This window comes from Dipodomys spectabilis, unplaced genomic scaffold (genome assembly GCF_019054845.1).
Source record: "Dipodomys spectabilis isolate Male_0828 unplaced genomic scaffold, ASM1905484v1 ptg000144l, whole genome shotgun sequence".
NCBI lineage: Eukaryota > Metazoa > Chordata > Mammalia > Rodentia > Heteromyidae > Dipodomys > Dipodomys spectabilis.
Genome location: NW_024870821.1, coordinates 3,287,675 through 3,307,270, shown reverse-complemented (window position 1 = coordinate 3,307,270; position 19,596 = coordinate 3,287,675).

The following is a 19,596-nucleotide window of genomic DNA, read 5'->3' as shown; positions in this document are numbered from 1 at the left end:
TTTCTTTTTCATGAATCAAGCATGGGAAAGAACTAAATGCAACCTCCCTTAATTAAAAAATAATAGAAGCTGTATTTATTTGTATTCCTGTGCATGAAGAAATCCTGGAGATTTCTGGTTAATTCAGAGGGCCCCATGCAAAAATACAGGACAAGAGGAAAGTAAAACTCTTTTTAAAGTATAATAGGTTATTATTCATGAAAAGTTTTAATGGACGTTTTTCGGTTTTTTTTTTTTTTTGCCACTTGTTCAGTGCTCCAAGGATGTGCACTGAAGCCCTTTCCAAGTCACCACTTGAACATCCATTTCTGTAGTTCCTGTGGGCCTGGGTGCCTCCTCAGTTCAACCGTCGAGAAGTGGGGCCCCCTCCCTTGTGGTGAATGTGCAGTAAGTGGATGTGTGTGCTTGCTCCCAAGCATTGCCACATGAGCCAGGCCCACCCTGTCCACATAACTGACCAGTCTCAGTTGCTCCATTTCACGCAGGAGCTGGCAGCCATGGGGCTGCAGTTGATGCCACTGCTGCCCTCTCCTCCTACAGCTGTCTGGTACTGGTCTGCAGTGGTCTTGAGTGCGTGTGCCATCCCAGGAAGACTCTGTTCTAGGGTCACTGGCTAACCCATGGGTGTGGGGTGGGCGGACAACATGTTTTTACACTGCAGAGTCCATGGGAGAAGGAAGGCTGGGGATGCATTCTGCCCCCTTGGGGCCAGGCAGCACCTCATCAGCCTTTAAGGAGGTCTCGTGACTGGAGCCATGTGCTGGCCCCTCTGCCAGCAGGTTTGTGACAGCTGCAGCACTCAGCAAAGTGAAGCTCCTTCAACATTTCTGCGGACCTCCATTTTCTGGTCTCTGTGGACTCGTCTACAGGTCCAACCATGCATATGCCATCAGTGCCAGAGGAGCCTGGATTTGCAGTGCACCAGCTGCAGCGCTGGGGGTCTCAAAGCCCCATTGACTTTGCTTTGAAGCCTCCTCCATCGTCCTTCTGGGCCACATGGGCCCAGCTCTGGGTGCCATACCGGGTATGCTCCATTTGGAGGCAATGTGCTCACCCCCTACCCAGGTTGTTCTCCAAAGCAAGGGAATGGGTTTGGCCTTCGCAGGATTTGGGGTCTGCCCTGACTTCTCCCCTGGTTTTGGCACCTGAGTCTGGGTTGCTTGGTTTGGTCACTGATGGAGCCTTGTTGGCTGTAACCCACCACAACAAGTGCTGCACCTACTGCAGCAGCAATGTGGTGTCATGGACCCCCTAAGGGTCACCACACAGACCTCTGATGTGTCTACGTGGGCTAGGTGTGGGTTTCATCCCAGGACACCCATTAGGAAGTGTCACTCCCCTTCATGGTACTGCAAGCAAGAGGTGCCACATATAATTTCTACTTTCTAACATTTTCCTTCACTGAGATAAACAGAACTGGGAGATATAAATAAGTTTTATAAAAACTAAATATATAACCTATATCACTTCACCCTGTTAAACCATTGTAATATTTTTTATCCAGTAGGAATTCTGTCTGTAATTACTTATTTTACTTTTGAATATAACTAATGTAATATATTTTGTGTGTACTTTACCATTCTAGTATAACTTCATTTGCACTACTTACATACATTTTTTCAATTTCTGAGATTTAATCATGTGTGTATGGATAAGAGTTTTGTTGTACTTTTATTTCAGTTTGCCATTATGGCTTTATAAATACAACCAATAAAATCCATTCTTGTTAGTATCAAGTTCAATGATTTTGGACTAGAGACTCAAGGACATACCATTATATATCATACAGTAATGTGTTTCACTCCACTTCATCTGGCATGCTGGTCCCTCTTGTGAATTAGGATCCTAGTGGCAGCCTGCCCAAATCAATTCCTTGCGGGCACCTCACCTGGGACTGTGGGAGAAGATCAAGGTGTGCCTGCTGTTGTGCTAGGGAAGCAACAATGAGGCTGCTGAGTGAATGACATTGTGCCACTGATTCACATGTAGCGTCTGCCTGTACCGTGGACCTGGGCTCTGAGGATCTGCCCCTGGGAACATACAAACTGGGGGACAGGGGCCGCCACCTTTGGAAGGAGTACAGACCGAACAGAAGCCACTCTGTGGATCAGCTTGTACAGTATTTATCCTTCGTGGAACAGGGGTGATCCTGCTTGCTATGGGGAGAACACAAGTAAGACAGGCCCAGGACTCGTGATGCCAACTTTGTGCTAAGGCTGACAAGGAAACTTTCCTCCACACACTCTCCAGCAGGCCCAGGGTTCGCGATGTCAACTTTGTGCTAAGGCTGGCAAGGAAACTTTCCTCCACGCACTCTCCAGCAGGCTTAGAAAGCACTTCCATGCTCCTTGTCCATTAATTAGCAGCCAGGGACACTCACATCCGGTACTCCTGGCTTCTCTTTTGTGTTTGTTTGTTAATTTACACAGAGAGCCCCTCCCTCAGACAGCAGAGTTATATTCTGGGTTTTGTAAAATGTTCTGCAGCTGAGCATTCCCAGTGTTTGGTTTTGTAGTGTTTCTTGTCAATGCATTGTGAAATTTGTGTTTTAGGTGTTGATGTGCAGGAGGAGGAGCCAGATTATGAACATTGTTTCCTACAACCCTTTCATCTAAAATGAAAACAGATTCTCTCTAAAAATGCCTTTCCAGAAATAAATTTGAGAGGGGAAAAGTGTGCTATTTTTATATGCATGTTTTATGCGTTCAAAATACAATTAAGTAATTCACTATCTAGGAACAATTGTCCAGACCTAAGAATTAAGTGTCTTGGAAGCTAGAGGAAGGGTATCCAAAGGGAGGGAAGAAAGTTAAAATCCATAGATTACTTTGTAGAATCAAAATGGTAATATAAAATGAGAATCACAAAAAAAAACCCTCTGGGCTCTTCGGGGTCTTTTATTGTTCCATATGAACTTTTGGACAGCTTCTTCTATTTCATTGAAGAGTGACATTGGGATATTGATAGATATCAAATTGAATTTGGATATATCCTTTGGCAGTATTGCCATTTTCATGATGTTAATCCTCCCAATCCATGAGCTTGGGAGGTTTCCCACTTCCATGTTTCTGCTTTAATTTTCTTTTTCAGGTTTGTAAAGTTTCCATCATAAAGGACCTTCAACGTTTAAATTAACTCCTAGGTATTTTACTTTTTGTGTGGCCATTAAAATGGGGTTGCTTTCCTATTTTCAGCTGCACTCTTATCTTGATTAGAATACAGGAAAGCCATTGATTTCTGAGGGATAATTTTATACTCTGATTGTTTGCCAAAGTTTCTGATCAGCACAAGTAACTTGAGAGTGCAGTCCATGGAGTTCTTTAAATACCAGACAATGTCATCTGAAAAGAGGGAGATTTTTACTTCATCTTTCCCTATTTGGATCCCCTTAAGTTTGCACCTTGTCTTATTGCCCCAGCTTGAATTCTAATACTATGGTGAAGAAGAATAGAGAGAGCAGACATTTTTATTTCATTCCTGAATTTATAAGAAATGGCTTTAACATTTCACCATTAAGTATAATGCTGGCTGTAGGTTTGTCAATCCTTAGCAGAAAGAACAGTACTGGAACAATATCAGTTCCTAATTTCTAACTCTACTAAAAAGCCATAGTAAAAGAAAAGCTTGGTACTGGCAAAAGAACAGATTTGACGACCAATGGAATTGGACAGAAGATTCAGACGTGAACCCACTGACCTATAGCCACCTAATCTTTCACAAGTGAGCTAAAATAGAGAATAGATGAAAGACAGTCTTTTGAGTAATTGCTGTGGGCAAAATAGGTTAAACACCTGTAGAAAACAAAAGCTCGATCTGTATATATCACCCTGCACAAGAATCAACTCCAAATGGATCAAAGACCTCAAAATAAAAGAAGACACCATGAAAACATTACATGAAGGAATGTGAGAAACTCAGGGATTTTTAGCACAGGCCGAAATTTTCTTAATAGAGATCCAGAAACAAAAGAAATAAAAGAAAGGTTGGACAACTGGGATTGCATGAAACATCAGAGCTACTGCAAGGCAAAGGTCATAGCTAGCAAGATCAATAGAAAGCCCACGTTCGGCAGAAGATCTTCATGAGTCATAAAACAGACAAGGACTTATATCTAAAATATATTTAGGACTCAAAAAATTCAATTCCCCAACAACAAATCCTCAAAGAAACAACTGCTCAATAACTAAGTGGGCTAAAGACTTAAAGAGAGACTTCTCTGAAGAGGAAATAAAAATGACCATTAGACACATGAAGAAATGGTCAACTTTTCTAGCATACAAGACATGCAAATCAAGACAACAGAGAGATTGCACCTCAATCCAGTTAGGATGGTTGTAATCAAGAAATGTATTAGAAACTGGATGCTTAACAAGCTCTCCAATAGAAAGCAGTTTTAGTTTTCCAGTGAACAGTCCTAAGCCAGAGAATCACACGAAGTGTGCCATCATAGTACAGAGTTAGACCAGAGACGGAAAATCCAGGCAAGGAGACAGATCTGAGCACTTGCCGGCAGCTGCAACAGTAGCGGCGGCCATAGCCACCATACTTCCAACACAGAGAGTCTGAGACAAAGGTGCCAGAGGTGGCGGATGAGCAGATTCTACTCAACACCAGCAAGAACTGACAAGGAGCAGACGTCTTCATCCTGCAGTTCGCAGACCAGAGACTACCCAGGAACCAAGACTTGGCATGAGTAGAAGCCTGACATCCTCACTCCTTCTCAAGGAGCAGAGGACGAAGACCACCCTTCCCCCTCCACTGCCAGAGATCTCCATCTTTGATACTGACAAAGGCCTGGCTGAGCTGTTAACTCCAACTCAGGCCTTGGAAGAAAACTAGAGGCATTTAGCAGGTCACAGGAACTTAACCTGACCTGCCAGGCTCAGCTCCACCCAGGGAAAAATCTACCAGCCTGAGCCACCAGACCCAGGAGTGGCTTTCTTCACTGGATAAAGAGCCAGATGCTGCCCCTCCCTACAGCAGCCTTAACAATCAATTGAAATTCAGTAAACATAAACCCTGAAAATGGATCTAGGCTGGGCTCTGTGAATGTCTCAGAAGCTAGCCCCTCAGGGAAAAGATACTGTTTATTGAAAGGCTTCAACTCTACCCAGAACCTAGCCTCAGAACAGCATCTCCAAACTAGAGGAAACAGCCATCTCCCTCTTTTTGATACTCAAAACAGATCTCCCTCCCATTGAACTAAGCTGGGAGGAGGATAACAAAATCCTGGGTAAAGTAGAGCATTTTTCTGCCTGCTAAAACAAACTGATTTAAGAAACCAAACAGGAAAATCAAACACCACAAGCAGACCAGAGACTCCATCAAGAGACTGGTTAGGGAAACAAGGGAGATACAGGATCTTTCTGTACCCCCCTCCCCAAAAAAACATCAAAGAACTTTTTTTGTACCTTTTATAAATAATTTTTTTTCTAAAACTTTTTTTATTTTTAAATTTTTTTAAAAAAATTGTTTTCTATTAATTTTTTTCTTCCTCTTATATTTTTTTATTTTAGGGGTATATATGTGTGTGCTTTTTTTCTTTTTTTAATTTTTTTTTTGTTTAGCTCTACTAACCTTTTGTTCCTTTCTTTCTTTGTTTCTCATTCTTTTCACCTTTCTTCTCTTTGTTATTCTTTGCTTGACTTAATTGCTGTTCTGATCATCTTCAGGTATACCCATAGTCAATTATTAGACCTTATCCCCCATTGTGTACATACTTAATCCAGAAATTTATTACTCAATTCAAAACCTCTTAGAATTAAATTCCTTAAGAGCAGTACTGCTTCTTTTACCTATATAGTATTTTAAGCATTTTTCTTTTTATGTTTTTCACATCTCCTTTATATCCCTCCCTTCTCTCATTTTATCCACATTGTTCTCTGAATATTTCATTTTTTAATTGCATAACTTTTAACTGTTGTACTCTTTAATTTTTGCTTTTCTATTTTTGCTTGTCTCTTTTTTTCTTTTTCTTTCTTTTTTTTTCTCTCTCTCTACTATCATTCTATCAAACCTATTTCCTACTTTGAGATTAGGACTTAGTTAAGTGAACTCTCCCTCTTCCTTTCCACATCCCTCTATTCCTATTTTTATGCACATCTCTCCCTAAACCTAATTATTTCTGGTTTGCCAAATTCTTCTTGGCCGTTCATAGTCAATTAATACAGAGTAGTTTGATGTTGAATAGATATATCTGTTGAACTAGATAGTATCTGCAGACTTTTCACTGTGCAACTACAGACGTTGGTTGATGCTTGCCTCAAGATAGTGTTCTAGCACAAAACTGGTGTTACTTTCATCCCAAATGGGCAGAGCAAGACAGAAAAACACAAGAAAAATGGCAAGTCCGGGTATCTCAACTCCCACTCATGATAATAAGGGGACAGAACAAATAATAAATAATACAGAGGAGAGTTTCCAAAAAGCTCTACAAACACTACTGGTAAACATGGTAAATGTAAAGATAGAAAACTTGCAATGGACTCTGTATGAGCATGATATGGAGAGAGAGGAGGCAAACCAAAGGTCAATACAGGAATATCATGAGTGCTAGGAAGCTACTCAAAAATTGATACAGGAATTGCATCAGCAGCTTGAGAACACACAAAAAGAAATAATGGAGAAGGCTGAGATCAGTCAATTAGAAAGTCAGGAATGGCATGAGCAGGCTGAGAACACTCAAAGAGAAATACAGGAATTGCCTGATTGTGAGGAAGCTAATCAAACAGTAATACAGGAATTGAGAGAGCAAGATGAGAACACAAAGATCACTAAAGGCATTCGTGGAATCCATAAACAGAGAACTGAAAGAAGTCAGGGGTACACAAAAGGAATGTTGAATGGAACCCAACAGAAGGAATGGGAGTCCAGGAAAACAATAACCATCCAACTACGTGATTGGAGAATAAACACTGAACACCAAATTGAGGAAGTAAAGAAGTTCATAGAAGATCTAAAACAACGCTCCAATAAAGAATTTGAAGCCATCAAAGCTGACCAACTAGAAGGGAAAAAAATAAAAAACAAAATAGAAAATCTTGATAGAAGGTTAGACCATGCAGAAGATCGAATCCTATAGACTCCACTCCCAAATTACTCAAGCTGATTAAAAACTTTGTACAAGTAGCAGGGTATAAAATTAACCCTCAAAAATTAATGGCTTTTCTGTATGCCAACAATGAGAAAAGTGGCTGAAAGTAAGAAAGCAACTCCATTCATAATAGCCACAGAAAAAATAAAATACATAGGAATTAACGTAACCAAAGAAGTGAAGGACCTCTAAGGTAAAAACTTTACAAACTTGAAAAAAGAAATCAAAACAGAAAGTGGCAATAACTCCCATGCTCGTGGATTGGAAAGATCAACATCGTGAAAATGTCAATACGTCCCATGGCTATCTGAAAATTCAATGCGATACCTATCCATATTCCAACCTCATTCTTCAAGGAAATAGAAGAGGCAATCCAAAAATTCATATGAAACAATAAAAGACCCAGAATAGCAAAAAATCATCCTCAACAGAAAGAACATTGCTGGAGGAATATCAATACCAAATTTCAAACTCTACTATAAAGCCATAGTAATCAAAAGAGCTTGGTACTGTCACAATCCAATAGAATAGAATTGACAACCCAGAAATGAACCTACAAAACTATAGCCATCAAATCTTTGATAAGGGAGCTAAAACAATAGAATGGAAGAAAGACAGCCTCTTCAGTAAATGGTGCTGGCAAAATTGGTTAACTATTTGTAGAAAACTAAAGCTAGATCCTTATACATCACCCTTACCAGAATCAACTCCAAATGGATAAAAAACCTTGGAGTCAAAGCAGACAGTCTGAAAACATAACAGGATGGAGTAGGAAAAACCCTAAGTCTCCTTGGCACAGGCTGAAATTTTCTTAATAGAGACCCTGAAACACAACAAATCAAAGAAAGGGTGGACAAATGTGTCTGCATGAAAATGCAGAGCTTCTGCAGGGCAAAGGACATAGCTAGCAATATCAGTAGAAAGCCCACAGATTGGGAGAAAATTTTCACTAGCCATACAACAGGCAAAGGTCTCATATCTAAAATATACCTGGAACTCAAAAAAATAAATCCCCCATCAACAAATCCCCAAAGAAACAACTGCCTGATAAATTAAGTGGGCTAAAGACTGAAAGAGAAACTTCTCTGAAGTGGAAAGAAGGATGGCCAATAGACACATGAAGAAATGCTCAACCTCCATAGCCATAAAAGAAATACAAATCAAAACAACATTGAGATACCACCTAACCCCAGTTAGAATGGCTAAAATCAAGAACTCTAATAACAACAGATGCTGGAAGGGTTATGGAAAGAAGGGAACCTTACTGCATTGTTGGTGGGAATGTAAACTTGTTCAACCAAAAGACTCCACATTGTGCTCCCCTATGACCAGCAATCCCACTTCTGGACATTTACCCAAATGTTCACAAACAAGACCACACTGAAGCTACCAGCACGACTATGTTTATTGCAGCATTATTTACTATAGCTAAGATATAGAACCAACCCAGATGCCCCTCAGTAGATGAGTGGATCAAGAAAATGTGGTATATATACACAATGGAATTCTATGACTCCATCAGAAAGAATAGCATTGCCCCATTTGTTAGAAAATGGAAAGACTTGGAAAAAATTATATTAAGTGAAGTAAGCCAGGCCCATAGAAACATAAGTCCCATGGTTTCCCTTATTTCCAATAACTGGTATATGTCTGGATCAAGCAGAAACGGACAGATAAGTTGATGTTCGTGAAATGAAGCCTAATATATGTATTCAAATGTTTTTTCTCTTTCATGTGATTGTTTCTAACACATTTATAAGATTATTTCTTTATTGCTTTGTATGTCTCTCCCCCAAGGTATAACCCTTTCTTTCACTGTATTTGATGTCGGTATAATTTGTGGAGGGGAAGGGAAAAAACAAATCGTTTAAATAGGTATACAGGTGGACCCATGGCAACAATGAGATATACAAGTCGTTATGTTGAAAACGAACTTTACAACTTAGGTGCGGTTGGGGGAGAAGGAGGACTGCTTGGGGACGCGGCGGGAGGATGGGAAAGGATGTGAAAGGGAAACAAAGCAGGAGGCTACAATGCTTGATAGGAAATGTACTCATTAACTTGCCCATGTAATTGTAACCCCTCTGTTGTGTATTTTCACAATTTAAAAAAAAGGAATGTAATAACAACAGATGTTGGAGGGGATGTGGCTAAAAAGGAACCCTACTGCATTGTTTGTGGGAGTGTAAACTTGTTTAACCTCTTTGGAAAGCCGTATGGAATTGCTTCCTAAGACTCAATGTATAGTTCCCCTATGGCCCAGCATTCCCACTCTTAGACATTTACCCAAATGATCACAAACAAGATCATACCAAAGCTGCCAGCACAACCATGTTTATTGCAGCATTATTCACCATAGCTATGATATGGAATCAACCCTGATGCTCCTCAGTAAATGAATGAATCAAGAAAATGTGATATGCATATATATATATATATATATATATATATGCGCATATATATATACATATAAATGTATATATATATATATATATATGTATAGACACAAACAAAAAATGGAATTGTATGCCTCCATTAGAAAGAATGACATTTCCCCATTTGTTAGGAAATGTAAAGACTTGGTAAAAAATATATTAAGTGAAGTAAGCCACACCCAAAGATACATAGGTACCATGATTTCCCTTGTTTGCAAGGACTAGTATATATTTAGGATAAGCAGAGAAGATCAAAGGCTATGCACATATGACCATATAAGATGATGTTAAACGAAATGTAATCCAAGTCAGAGACACAAGTGGTTTTTCCTTTCTGGCTTTTGTTTTTAATATACTTACAATGCACTATGTGATTCTTTTGTAGGTTCATCCCCCCATGGTATAATCCCTGTTTTCATTGTATTTGATTCCAGTGTTCTGCATCATGTATATACATTTTTGTAAGTTGGGGAGTGGAAGGGATGTAGCAGAATGCTTAAATGGGGATGCAGATTGACCCATTGTGATGATGAGATGTACAGGACACTGTGTTGAAAATGAATTTACAATGTTGGACAGGGGTCAAGGAAGGAGGAGTTGGAGAGGTGGGGAGGGAAGGGGTAGTAGGGGAAAAACAAAGGAAGAGGTAACAATGCCCGATAAGAAATGTATTCATTACACTTCTCATGTAATTTTAAACCCTCTGTGCAGTATTTTTGCAATAAAAATATATTAAAAATCTCTGCCTGGTGTAGATTTCCAGTGCTGCCTCGGGCATTGCTTTATTTTTTGCCTTTTCTGGCTGTGATTAGGTCCAACTGCCCAGTGAATCTGTACTCTTCAAGGCATCTTGATCCAGAAATGGGACTTGGATTATCCAGTAGCAGTTGGAACCAGGCCAAGGACTGGACAAAACTCCTTCCAGGGCATGGTTTCTTCATTCCCCATGCAACTATGACTGCAAGCAGAATTTCTCTGAATTTGACCCCAGAAAACAGTCACTGAACAAAAAGGCAAGGTCATCAAACACCTTCCCTCCTCCCCTATTCCCTCCTTTCTTCCTTCTTGGGAAAGTACGAAATAATTTTGCAGATTTTGGCAAAAACACAAATTGCCCACCATCTCCCCTGGTAAACTAGGTTTCAAGTCACTAAGTCATGTAAATGAATAATACCACACTCATTATTCTGGACAACATCTTCAGGTCGTTTGGTGCTTTAATTTGTTGTTGTTGGAGGTGGTGGTAAGGGGGCCTGAACTCTGGGTCTGGGCGCTGTGCCTGAGCTCTTCAGCTCAAGGCTAGTGCTCTACCACTTGAGCCACAGTGCCATTTCCAATTTTTTCTACTTATGTGGTGCTGAGGAATTGAACCCAGGACCTCATGCATGCAAGACAACACTCTACCACTAAGTCTCCTTCCCAGCCCTAATGCTTTAATTCTTTAAAATTTCTTTTTGTCAGTCATGGGGTTTGAACTCAGGACCTGGGTGATAACATGTCCCTGAGTTCTTCAACTCAAGGGGAGCCCTCTACCACTTGAGTCACAGTGCCACTTCAGGTTTCTAGATAAGCGTTTCTCACACTTTCCTGCCAGGGTTTACATTGAAATATGAAATTTTAAATTATATTTCTTCTATGTGTTTATTGGAACATTACAGTTTTTCTGAAATTTAAAGTTTTTGTCTTCAAGTAATCCAACAGCATTAAATATTACATTTGGAAGCTATCCTGTAACACATCCATTTTGAAATTATTATGTTAAGATGAAAATCTTATTCTTTGTAGAAAAATCTCATTAAAATCCAAATGGCAGATATGCTAATTTCAGCAGTCTTGAGTCTCCTTCCGCTTTTCTTTCTGTAGTATCTTTTCTTGTTTTGGAACAAGTGGCATGGACTGTCCAACCATTCAAAAGGAAGCTTATTCCATTTATTTAGTAGAAAATGAATGGAGCCTGCCTGCATCTCAAGGCAATTTTGAGTATAATGTTAATCTGATAATACATATCATTGAATTTTCAAAGTCGTTTTGATAATTTTTTGTTAAACCATTCATTAAAGAGTTTCGAAATAGCAAGAATAAAAAAAATGTTTTGCTTCCTAAGAAGGTTTTAAAAGTTAGTAATTCAACAAAACACATTATATTATTCTAAGATTCCATGGTGAAGAATTTCTCTTTTATCAGAACCCTTACCACTGGCCCCCTCCCTTCAAACTTGTAGCTTATTCAGTTTTCTTGTTCCAGCTTTCATTTATGTAGTAGCATATGTAATCACATTGACAATGAAATTCCATTTGTTGTTAGAGAGCTCAATTCATATTGCCAAAGGCAGACTCATTAGCATATTATAGAACATAAAATATTGAATGTCATTAACGTGATCTTATGCAACTATTCCATCAATTAATATAAGTAAGACATAAATGTGCATCTTCATATAACTTTTAAAATGCAAAGTAGTTACATATCTATGTCATAAAACAATTCAGACCACTTGTAGGACATACTAAGGTAAGCCTTTTGCATCATGCCCAATATTCTTTGTAAAATTTTCAGTTCTCATTAACTTTCACCTTAGGGCCTTCTTTTCCCAGCAACAAGATATAAGTGATGTCCGTGGATTTTAGTCACCTCTGAGTAACCTCTTTTCTTTCCACTGCCAGTTAGTCCCTCGTGTTAAATACCTGAGGAATAACTTGTCTCAATGTGCCTGCAAGAGGAATACCCAAGTCGACTGTCTGTGCCCACTCTTCCCTTGCTTTGTTTGGGAATGGGATATCAGAGACAGGGGTGTCAGTGATCATGGTGTTATGAATTATGGGTAGCAGAAAAGAGTAGTTGAGACTAGGATACCAGGGAAAGGGTAAATGTGACTGTAATTGGTGAGGTGCAATGTCAGGAAATTGGGTAGCAGCAACAGCTTTCAGAACTGTTTAGCAGGGACAAGGAAGCATAGACAAAGTGAAAGAGTAAAAGTTGTAATGGATTGGGGGCACAATCCGGGTAACAAGGACATGGGTGTCCAAACTGGGTAGCCAGTACTAGGATGGAAGCAATTGGCATGGTGGACTGATGTGGTACAGAGCTCTGGGTTTGCCTGTCCAGTTTTGGTTGTTAGATCTTTAGGGAAACTACCTCTAACAGCTCATTATCAGCTTGTTGTGTTCAGGTACGTGCCATCTATAAATGTCTACTCCAAGTAGATTGCATTCTTTGACACCAGCTATAGGACCTTTGCCCTAAGTATCCTGAGAGAGAACACTCCACATTGCAGCAGAATAGGCTCCAAATAGCGAGCTGCAATCATCTCATACAACTTTTGCTACTCCTCTCCAATATCAATTATCATGATACCAAGGTATCTGAAATGTGCTCATCAGCAGTACTCTGGGAAGCTACCAAATCTTACTCTGACATTCTGGGAGCTCCTTAAACATGGGCAAGAGCATTTGCTGATGCTCTTCCAACTTCTTTCTGTGGCTGGGGAGAGCCAGACTTTTGGACCTCAGCTGGGTTACTTTGATGTCCAGATGGTTTCAACTTGCTCTATATTCACTCTCTAGGTGTTCATCAGCTTTAGCTGCCTCTCCTTTTCCCTCCAGGTACCTCGCTTCATCTCCACATCCTTTGAATTCTGCTTCATATCAACCTGTGACTTTCACACCAAGCCCTTCCACTTTCTCATCTGCCTCTCTAGCTGTGAATCTGCCACAACAAGCTACATGTAACTTCTGTATCTGTTTATCAAGATTTGAGCTGGAATCTAAGGTGGTACTAGCTAACTGAGAACATGGGGAGCACCTTAAATACTCCCCTGCCATTCACTGTTCATTGAGAAAGATGCAAATGTGTTCTGGTCAGTCTCTCCTTCTCCATTTCTGGTTCAGCAGAATACAGTGAAGTCACAATGGAGCTACCAGACAGCTGCTATGTCAGCCAGTGACCCAACCAAAGATAATTTAGTGAGGGGATACTTATCAAATGTAGTAGGATGAATGCACATTATTTGTAGTACACTACTAAGGTCTTTCATCAAACTGGTTATTTTATGTCCAAAATGGCAGACAAATCTTAAGCTCTCTCCTAGATCTTCCTGTTCTGAAGGCCCTGTGGACTCTACATACAACTCATACCTAATGACATGGGTGAATAGAAAAGTAGGTGAGTATGGATTAATATTCTGAAGGTGAGCTAAGGTGTTGTTTTGTCATTCCTACCATTAAATCAATGTCCTTTCTCTGACCTTCACCATATCTCTTTATTTCACAAAATTGGCAGGTTTCTTAGTGGTTCATTTTTTTCTTGTTAGTTCAATGCACAGGTTTAAACATTAAACATGCAAAACCATGGGTTTCCGTTTTCCTAGTAGGCGTTTTGCCTTCTAGGAGCTTCCTTCCAGGTAACTCTCTTGTTGGGCCCTCATATGCATATGCTCACAGAATTGAATATCTCACAAACCATGCAATATCGTTGCTCAATGATGATTAGCTCACACAGAGACTCAAGCAGTTTGGGTCTGGAACCTTTCTGAGAGGCCTTTTACTATATACTGTGGGCAATATTGACAGTAATTCCTCAGAGCAATACCACTGGTAGCAAGTGAGCCCTGACTACTACTTAGCACTTACTAGTCCTACCTAGGGTATGAACACACCATGTTTAGCTTATTACACAGTGCCCTCATCAATGAAATCATTTTTAGCCTAGGAGAAAATCTCCATTTGTAAAGGAGTACACATAAGAAGCAGATGATGCCCCACACTCAAATGTTCCAGGAGAACAGTGTAAGGGTGTCCACACAGTTGGGAAATAAGATTCTGAGGGGTGGGAAGGGATGAGTTTAGGTAGCAAACTTACAATTATAAGTTTCTGAATTCCTAACCTAACTTCCCTCAGCCCCTCAGATCCAATCCAAGAAGTGGATCACAAAATGGAGTTTTTAATCCCAGGCCCAAACTCTAGGTGTTCTTGTTACATCTTCCCACCTGCCCCTGATGTAAAGAGTCAGAAGTACAAAGGGGAAGGGAGCCACATGTTCAGGAATATAAATGGAGCTTACAAGCCACTGCTGTCTCTGATTTTCTTTGTTGAAGATAAGATAAAAGACAGCTTGAGTTTCTAAGAACTCAGTGTCTAGGCTATATGGCTTCTTCTGAACTTCTTTCCTTCCTCCTGTGTTTTGAGAGTAACAGTTAGTACAGTGCTTCTGTCTCTTAGGGGCAATCTTTCTCTTCACATAATGCTTAAAGTAGACAAAAGGTGGAAGCTGCCATTAAATCAAAAAAGTATGAAATAGCACACATTGAGTGCATTCTCTCAATTCCTGGACCTAACAAGTTCCCCATTCTGAAGACAAAGTGATTACGGTTGAGTACTAACAAATACCACTGAATGGTGAACTTAGAACACTTTGCCCAAGGCAGGTTCTGTCCAGGTTATTAGGATGGCTGAGATCTACTGGATCAATGAAATAACAGACAATACAAGACAGAAAAGTCTAAGAGATTGAGTCCCAAAAGAAGAAACTGGACTAGGAAGAGAAACCTTATCATTGCTGGAAAAGGAGGAATACTGATTTAGGAGAATTTTTCTCTGAATACAGACATGGGTAGCATTGTAACATAATTCTAAGTTGTGGCTCATCAGTAGAAACTATCCAGTCAAACCTCACTAAAAATAAAAATAAAACTTATAAAAATAAAAAAAACTATTTGAATTAGAGTACTATCTATTTTAATATGTGTGTGGGGAGTCTGTGATTATGTATGGGACAGCATTGGTTCTTAAAAATCATGATATTGACAGTATCCTTCAGGTTTCTCATTCAAGTCTGGTGGTGTTCTAGCTCTACCACTTGAAACACACAATTCTCACTTTCTTCTGGTTAACTGGGGATAAACATGTAATGGATATGTCAACCTTTGTTGGTTTCCAACTGTGATCTTCAAATCTTACTCTCTGTAGGAGGTAAGCCATAAGAATGAGCCATTATGCTCAGCCCAGTATTTCCAGTAAGTTACTTAATCTTTCTGAATCTCAGCTTCTTCCTGTGTGGAAAGTGAAAAGAATTCCTTTGTGGACCTTAGAATCCAGTGGGAGTTATGACGGTACAGGAAGTATGTGTTCAGTATGTGTGTACAGAGCCTGACACTCTCATAAAACTACTGATGTTTATATCGAAATGAATTCCAGGAATTGGAAAAAAGAGGGATTTTTCTGTTCTTGTTTATCCATTTATGAGCATTGAGGACATTTATAAGACATTCAAGGAAACAGGGGAACAGATGCAGCATGTATACTCTGTAGGTATTATGTTCACAATGAGCTATACCACTGTGGACAGGGAGAGAAGGGAAAATAAGAGACAGAGAGCAAAGGAAGGGATGGGATTGTCAAACAAGAAATGAACTCATTACCTGACTTAGAAAATGGTGATCCGTATGTAACTACCTTAACAATAACAATTTTAAAAATCCGGGTTGATGATTCTCTGCTCCAGTTTTTGGAGGTGCCCTTAAGACTCAGGCCCACCATAGAGTTTTTGAAGGTCAATTTATATGATAATTAATGTAGAGCAAAAATCTCTTAAGAAATGGTATAAAAAAAGGATTTCATTCTTTAGTACTTGTCAGGATTCTCAAATCCCACCTAAAGAGATAATGAGAAATGAGACAACCAGGGCCTCAAGAATTTCAAGAACAAAGGCAGGGACTTGTAGGTAAAGTCTGGGGACTGGGAGGGCAGCAGTGCTGGTGTGGTGATGGCCATGCCTCTCTGGAGGTCCTTTTAAGTGAGTGAGGGCCAGCTCTGCTGGGGCTAGGCCTCAGTCTCCCCTTCAAGCAGGTACCAGGAAACGCTGGCATAGCCTTGGCCTGTCCCATGGAGCTGACCTAGCATGGGTGCTGTGGACCAGGCAGCTGTTGGGAGACTATGTGAAGCAGGGAAGAGGAAGAATGGCTGGTGGGCACTGCTCCACCCCAGCCAGACCCAGGGCCAATGGGGAAGTTCTTGCTCTGGATCAGGACCTGGGACTGTCCCCTAGACAAATGGCCTCTTGGTACCTGTGTGGTGGCCGCCATGTGTGGGCTGGGAACTTCCTTAGCACGGCTGAGGAGTCTCCGTGGTCCTGTCCCTCTCCCATCTTCTGGATTCCCCCTGTCCTCCTGCCTCATGCCATGTCCAACTAAAGGAGTCAACTTCTCCAGGCCTCTGAGAGGCCATCCTGGAGATGCTCATAGTGCTTCCCACTTTGGTTCACCATGCATGCAGGGCTCACATGGTGCCATCCTCCAGGCAAAGCATACCCCCATTTCAGCTTGGCCACTCCTGCTTAGGGGACCACAAACTGCATTCTTACACAGAAAGCGAGGGGTAACCAAGGCTGTCCTGCAGCCTAAGGCATCCTTTGACTCCTCCTGTTCAGGTTTGGGGTGGCTGTGGATCCAACTGCACATTCACTTTTGATTATTTTAAAGTAAGAGGAAAAAGCTTCATTGTCCCAGATGAAACTGTCCTTGGGGTTCTCTGTGTACAATAGTCTTGTGCTGAGATAGGGATCCCCAAAGACCAGCAAGGAGCCAATTCCCATGCAAGTACGTGAGAGTCATTTATTGCAGGCTCGAGCCTGGTCTCACAACCATTACAGTTGCAGCAGGTCAAAGTTGAGAGTCTTGACCCTTCAGTTAAGAGGTTTTTTATAGGGTTTAAGGTTGAGGTAAGGGGTCCCCTATCTTGGCAGTTACATTATTGTTTGGCATTTAGTAAGTCAATATTGTCGCAATCTTATTGGATAGCATGCACACTCTAAGCAGTACTCAGCAAACTATGTTAAATATGCTATCTGAAGAAACATCTGTAAATTTAGGTATCTACCTGTCATCCGCTGATGGCTATTGCTAGGGAAGTTATGGGCAGAACGTTATTGGGACATTTCAGTTTTTCCAGATAACTAAATTCTAACTTTCAGTAAAATCTTTACAATGGGTACTTTCAGTAAAGGCCTTCACAATGGATACTTTCGGTAAAGGACTTTAAAATGAAGTCTAAGTCCAGAATGACTGTATTTTGGCTAAAGTTTCTCACTAGGTTTGTGTGTGTGTGTGTGTGTGTGTGTGTGTGTGTGTGTGTGTGTGTGTGTGTGTGTGTGTGTGTGTTTGGTGTGAAAGAGTCAGACACAGCTGAGGTTTGGGGTAAAACATTTCTTCCCTTTAGCATAGAGTTTTGATATCTAGTGGTTGTTCCCCTTTCTGAATTCTGAGTTCTAAAATTGTCCTCCTATATATTTTTATCCTTTGTTCTTCTTGATATTCAGATTCCTAAGGTCTGCTTGTGAACTTCAGCATTTGCTTCCTGAAAGTCGTGTCTTTCTTCTAACTTTTATGAAGCCCTTTGCTCTCTTTAAATGCAGTTTGTGCTGTGTTAGTGGTTTTACTTAGCTGAGACTGTTGTGGCCCAGGCTGTGACTGTTGATTCTGAGATTATTTTAAGCTAATATGAGATACTATCCTTTCAGTCTATTTAGCAAAAGTAGTTCAGCATCTTTATTGTAACAATTTCCTGGCTTTAAAAACAAACAAAAACATCCAGTGATATAAATGTACAATCATTTGTTTTTAGTTAATTGTGCACTACTGTAATGAAAAAAATCTTTTTACTAAAGTGAGTATTTAGAATGGGAAAAAATTAAATATTATAGAACTTAAAAACTGATCAAATACCAAAAGAAAGAGAAAGACACTGAGCACGAATGAAGTACAACTGTTAAGTGTTTAATAAATAAATGAAATGTTTGATATTCTTATCCACATAGGAAATAAATAGGAAAATAAATAAGAAAGTTACTGAGATCCCATCTTACACACCAGAATAGCTATCACCACTCAGATAAATAAACTGCTGGAGAGGTTGAAATAAATCAGGAACTGTATTTGGTTTTGTGGCATTGTAAACTAGGGCAACCCATATGGAGATCATAATGGAAATTTACACAATACCGAAAAGACACATATATTGATGAACTTAACGGCAACTTGGATACATATTTTTTGTTTTGTTTTATTTTTGGGTCCGGTCGTGGGGCCTGAAATCTCGGCCTGGGAGCTGTGCCTCAGCTCTTCAGCTCAAGGCTAGAGCTCTACCACTTGAGCCACAGAGCCAATTCCGGCTTTTTTGTTTTTGCTTACGTGTTGCTGAGGAATCAAACCCAGGGCCTCAGGCATGCAAGACAAGCGCTCTACCACTGAGCCACCTTCCCAGCCCCTTGGATACATACTGAAGGAATATAAATCAACATGAACATCCATGATAATGGCAGCAATATTCACAGCAACCAATCTGTATAATCTACCTAGATGCACAAAAAAGATGGAATAAAGAAAATTTGCTATTCTGGTATATAAGAGAAGTGAATGTTTCTACTGTATAATTGCTAAATATTTTTGGATATATACCTAACCCTAATTTCATAGGGTTTTGTGGCATTCTATTTTGCTTTAATGAGGGACTCTATATAGACTTTCAGAGCAGTTACAAGAGGTTGAAGATATCCTGTAATATGTGGATATTAGATAAAAATGTAAATATACCAATGAACACATACAAGGCCATCATATATAGTTTATATGAAGCAATTTATTACTATTGAAGCAATTTAAGAAGGCAACAGTTGGTAGAAAAGACAATGTTAGAAGCTTAATAACAAATACACAGACATAGTAAAATACAAAAATATGTGCAACTAATTAGTGCTAATAGTAACAAAACATTTTCCTCATGTTTTAAAAATGAAACTATTAAAATAATAACATCACAGAAACATGTCATAGAAGAAAATGTACTATAGACATATGTTTCCCCATAATTTGTTTATAACAAATGGATTAAAAGAAAATGTGATTACATGTCTGAAGATGATAACACATTCAAGTCTCATTGATTGAATCCAGCAAAGGAAAGTAACAGAGAAGTCGTGAGTAAGCACAACGTGGGGTACAAAATGTCATGTCAAAACCAGCTTTACAATGTCGGTGTGGGGGGGGAAGGGGGTATGATTGGGTGGGAGGGAGGGGA